This window comes from Pelodiscus sinensis, chromosome 5 (genome assembly GCF_049634645.1).
Source record: "Pelodiscus sinensis isolate JC-2024 chromosome 5, ASM4963464v1, whole genome shotgun sequence".
NCBI classification, from domain to species: Eukaryota; Metazoa; Chordata; order Testudines; family Trionychidae; genus Pelodiscus; species Pelodiscus sinensis.
In genome coordinates, this window is record NC_134715.1 from 89576834 (window position 1) to 89582833 (window position 6000).

Consider the following 6000-nt stretch of genomic DNA (forward strand, 5'->3'; position numbering starts at 1 on the left):
GAGCATTCACCCTGAGGAGCGCTAACAGTCTCCCCAGTCTGCCCCACTCGGGGCTTGTGACCCATTCCTCTCTCTCGTCCTTCCACTTACCCTTCCCTAGCCCCCCCTTCCTGAGTCAAATAAAAGACACATATTTTCAAAAATAACATCTCTCTTTATTCAACACAACTGGGGAGGGGAATGAAACTGTGGGGAGACGGGGGAAAGGAGACGGGAGAGGGCAGGAGAGAGGGTGGAAGAGGGGAGGGGGAAAACTGGGAGAAGGGAGCTGGAATGGGGAAGCAAGGGGAAGAAGGGGGAGGGGAAAGTCAGCGATCAGGGGTGGGGGGCTCTCCGGGCCAACCGCCTCTCAGCACGGAGAGGGAGGGGGTCTCGGCATCCCCGGGGGGTTGGGGTGGAGGGCGCAGAGGTTGAGGAGGGGGGGCAGGAGTGGGAGGAGGGACAGTTGTTGGGAGGGCAGCAGGCACAGGACCGGCACAGGGCACCATGCTCTGCAGCAGGGCCTGCAGGTTAGCGTTTCTGGCTCGATCCTCAGCAAGCTGCTCCCGGCGGAGCTGCAGGTCTTCCCGCATCCAGGCCTCGACGGTGCTGTGCAGGGCTCGCAGGGCCCCCAGGTGCTGGTCCCAGTACTCTGGTGGTGGTCCAGAGCAGGCCACGGGTGCGGGAGCATGTCCCCGGCGGGGTGGTGCGCACTGCACGAGCAGCTGGTGCAGCTGTAAAGAAAGAAGAGAAGTGGTCAGTTCCCCCTGGGGACACAGTGGATGATGCCCAGCCCTCCTCCTCTCCCCTCCCCCGTGACGTGAGGGCGACTGTGCCCTGCACCATCAGAGCTTCTGTGCTTGCACAGAGGCCATGGTCAGGATGTCTGGCTCTCCCCGAGACTGGGAGCTGCCCTAAGACCGCATCCATGCCCTGTGCCATGTATAGTGTGGCCGGGGCAGGTTGGAGATGTCCCCTGCCTCTGTGTAGAGGGGGTGTGTGAAAGGAGGGCGTCCTGCTGGGTCCCACCCGGGGTCAGGAGCGTGTCAGGTCTCTTCACACACGCATGTGCCTATTGGGTCATGGCCCCTGGGTGTCACGCAGCTGGATCCACCTGCCCAAGAGTGGCATGGCACTTGCTCACACGTGCACAGGTGGCTGCGTAATCCGTGGGAGGCATGGCCCACGTGCGTGGTCCCTGGTCTCCGGTCTCCCTCCCCGCCTCCCCTCCGGGCAGGGGACAGTGCTGGCACTTACCCAGTATGGCCTCCCTGGATGGCCCTGACTTTCCCATGTTCACAGAGCCAGTTACCTCATCATAGAAGCTAATCAGATTGGCCAGGCACAACTTTCCCTTTGTGAATCCATGCTGACTATTCCTAATCACTTTCCTCTCTTCCAAGTGCCTCAAAATGGATTCCTTAAGTATCCCTTCCATGATTTTTCCAGGAATCGAGGTAAGACTGACCAGCCCATAGTTCCCTGGATCGTCCTTCTTCCCTTTTTTGAAGATGGGCACTACATTTGCCTTTTTCCAATCATCCGGGATTTCTCCCGACCTCCACGACTTTTCAAAGATAATGGACAAAGGCTCCTCAATGACATTTGCCAACTCCCTCAGAACCCTCAGATGCATTAAGACCCATGGATTTGTGTATGTTTAGCTTTTCTAAATAGTTCCTAACCTGTTCTTTACCCTCCAAGGGCTGTCCATCTTGGTGTCATGCTTGATAAATCCTGTAGGTTTTTGTTTCTGTCTGTGGGATTGGAGAAAATCCAGTTGTATCTTAGGTCCTGGCTATAAACAATTGATAAGGAAATGTGTCTTGGATGGAAGCTAGAGGCATGTAGGTAAGTGTAATGATCAACAGGTTTCCAGTATAAGGTAGTGGAAATGTGGCCATCGTGTAATTGTACTGTAGTATCAAGAAAGTGGATCTCTTGTGTGGACTGGTCCAGGCTAAGGTTGATGGGGTGGTAGAAGTTGTTGAAATCCCGGTGGAATTTTTCAAGGGTCCCCTTCCCATTGGTTGATATGATGAAAATGTCATCAATGTAGTGTAAGTAGAGTAAAAGTGCTAGGGGGCAAGAGCTGAGGAAATGTTCAAGATCAGCCATAAAGATGTTGGCGTATTGTGGAGCCATGCTGGTGCCCATAGCTGTGCTGCTGACTTAAAGATATAAATTGTCTCCAAATTGTCTCCGAACCGGAAGTAGTTGCGGGTAAGGACAAAGGCACAGAGCTCTGTAACCAGGTGTGCAGTGGTGTCATCAGGGATAGTGTTCCTGACAGTCAGTAATCCATCATCATCTGGAATGTTGGAGTAAAGAGCTTTTACATCCATGGTGGCCAGGATAGTGTTTTCAGGAAGATTACTGATGATCTGTAGTTTCCTCAGGAAGTCGGTGGTGTCTCAAAGTTAGCTAGGTGTACTGGCAGAATGGAGTCAGAGGTGAGAGTCAATATAACCAGATAATCCTGCTGTGAATGTGCCAATGATGGGTTGTCTGGGATTTCCAGGTTTGTGGATCTTGAGCTGTGCCGTAACTAGCTAATTTTTCATCTGAGGCAAGAATATAAAATTGTGCCCCCTCATGTGTATATATCCATAGTAATTATTTTGTAGAAAAGGGGAAAATACATAAATAACAGTAATAAAATAAAATAAAAATTCAAAGTTTATTTATTATAGTTATGAGATTTGCATAAACAATCAATTAATACATATACACATATAATTATAAAATATCACCATGTCAGGCACTATTAGGTATTTGTTTATAATTGTACTTTGCTTGCTTTTAATGAGGCAAACTCATCAATAATTCAGTTGAAAATAATATTATTCTCTACCTAGTGTTCTATTGATAAGATGGACATATTTGATAATCTCTCTTGACCCATGTCAAGATATTTCTTAATTAACTTTAGTTTACTAAAATTATTTCACAAGAAGCCACAGTCACTGCCTTGTCCCTTTGGTTTGTGTAGCACATTCGAAGCATGGATTCAGTTTTTGGAGGGGAAACCATGACTCCAACAGGATAAGGGCCTGGACCCTGACTCATAGAACCCAGGGATCATAGCTCCAGATCCTCAGCTCTAATCACATACCTAGGGACACTTTCCTAGCAGAGGTGAGGCAAGACCCAGGAGTCCTGGCTCCCAGCCTGACACCCCCACCTCACCCCCTGCACCTCTGCCCCTGTGCAGGGCAATCTAAGCCCCTTCTCTCCCGGCCCCTTATCTCGCGCCTGGGAACTGCGCTAGGGCACCTTAAGGTGGCGCTTGGCACAGCTTAGCCGGTGCCCGGCCTCCCGTGCCACTCGGAAGCAGCTGACACACTGGGGCAGCCACCAGAGCTGGTGACTGTTGGATTGTGGAGTGACTATGTGCAGCCTGCCATGTAAACTGTGGGCTGGCCAATGCTAATTGGTTGGGCAGGGAAGCGGCGCTATCTTATAATAAGTAGCTATCTTAAAATAATTAAGTGACGAGGAGTCCTGTGGCACCTTATAGACTAACTGAAGTGTAGGAGCATAAGCTTTCGTGGGCAAAGACCCACTTCGTCAGATGCATGTAGTGGAAATTTCCAGAGGCAGGAATAAATATGCAGGCCAGGATCAGGCTGGAGATGATGAGGTGGATCCAATCAAGGAGGATGAGGCCCTTAAAATAATTAGTTTTCTATATTATTTTTCTGTGCCCCCTCAACTATGCACCTGAGGCAAGTGCCTCACTCGACTCTGTTATAGCCCTGATCTTGACTACCAGGTAGAAAACTCCTGGTCTGGGATTTGGGGGTATGTTTGTATAAATTTGGTCCTGAGTTGTAGCAGGAAGTTTCATGAGCAGGTGGTTTAGGGTGTGTGGATTTGGTTTTGGGTTTTTTTGGTATTCTTTAGTGGGATCAGAAGAGAGAAGCCTTTAGAATCTGGTGTTGGTGACTTGTCTGGCAGCCTCCTTTTCTCTTTCCTTTCCCATCCTCTCTTTTCTCTGCTATTTTCTCTGTAGCTGTAGTTTTTATTAGTCTCTAAGGTGCTACAGGTCTATTTGTTGTTTTGAGTTTTTTCCATTACAGACTAACACAGCTACCCCTCTGAAACTGAAATTTCTGTTTTTCTAAAGCATGTGTGACTTCTGCTAGGAGCATTTTTTGATGACTGATGCTTTCAGGGAGCTAAATGTCACTTGGCTATGAAGAATGAACTTGAGCAGCAAGGTCTGATGAATAGTTTTGGGAGTGTAAGTGATTAAGAGGATGAATTCATCCTGCTCCAACATTAATAGGACCACAGTTGAACTGCTACTAATAAATACTCTCTTAATTGCTGATTCAGTGTATGTCATATCCAGCTTTCAAGAAGAAACTCCTCACAATATATTAGAGTGGATGTAATAATACAATTACAGTTTTTCCTGTTTGTGAATTAATCCTTTATAACAAAGCTATTGATTTCTACATTTGATCTCTGACAAAGTAATAAATGTTCAAGATTAACCCCAGATTTATTATCTTATCTGAATGGATAATGGCTGCATTTTAGGACTAGGACAGTTGAAACCCTTTTGAGGAACAGCCTTGAACTTGTTATTATGATTTTATTAAGATAATTTACTATGGTTTAATGGATTGGAAAAATCTAGTTGATGTTGGGGTAAATATCAAAGATGTCTGTTTTCTGCTGCTTCGATGTGTTAAAAAAAATGTCAGAAACCTACAAAAAATTACAGTTAGATAGGCTTGCAGAGTACATAGGCAAGTAATAACTCTGATGATACCATAAACACTGGTAACAACTGTGTCTCCCTATAAGTAAACCAGAAGATTGATTTAGCTTGATCGTGATCAATTTAATTCCTCTTCAGACCTTTGAATTTGCTGGTTTCCCATAAACTTTGATCTTGAGATCACAGGGTCTCGCAGGCCCATAAACATTAGCATTTAAAGAAATAAAGTATGTGAGTAGGAGTTGGAATGCCCTGGGATTTTTTGTTTTTTGTTTTTTTTGCCACTGACTCACTCTATTGGCTGGGCAAATAGATGTATAATCTGTGACCTGGAGGTTTTTGCTTTTGCCTTGTTTGTAAAGAGAGAACATGGTGGTGGACTGTGTTTTACTGTCTCCTGTTCATTTCATTGGGTTATTTCTTTTGTGTTCTGTGTCCTATTGCTATGCTTTGTAACTTGGGCCCTTGCTTCTCTCCAGTGGGAGGCAGTAGCTATGCCCTCCTGCCAGGCTTGCTCAGCCCACTTTCTGTTAATTGCTGCTGCATTTTCTCTCTCTCATCTTAGTAATAAATAAATAGGCAAACACTTGCACTTCTGGACAAACATTTCAACTACTCTTGACAGTTTCCAATATCCTGGAAAGTCAGATGCAACAAGTTAGCAATTGGGAAGCAAGGCCACATTACAAGATAAGTTCCAATCTATTATGGTCAATTTCTGGTTACCTGAGTTTGCAAAGTCAAATGTCTATGTCCTCACTGTGGGGAAGAATTCAATACACTGCTAGAGGACATGTGAATTGAAGTAAAACATCAGAAACCTCAGGAGGAAGGGGACTAGCCAGGAAGCACTACTCTATAACTTGCTAGTCAGCTAATATTGTGATGTGATGTGTTCTATGCTGATATTGGGTTGGGTCTTTTTTTTTTTTAATAGCAGAGGCTCGAAAGTAAGCCAAATGTCTGACTCAGGTAGCTATATGGGTTCTGCAGATGAACACCTGAGCACATCACAATATCAATGGTCAGCTTATCCTTTCTCCCTTGAAAGTGTATATGATTTATGGTTGCTAAGCTATATGGCAGTTCTATTCCATGATGCTCTATAATAGTAATGGCTCAATATCTGGTGATTATAGGCTATGAAAATTAGAAAGGATCTTTAGGTTCTGAGGAAAGAAAAAAAGATGGTGTGGATAAACTCCTCTGTACTCTGTACCAATTTTTAAAACAAACCCACACACTGAACACAATTTCCCTCCTTGGAAGGGTATGAAAGAAAGAATGAG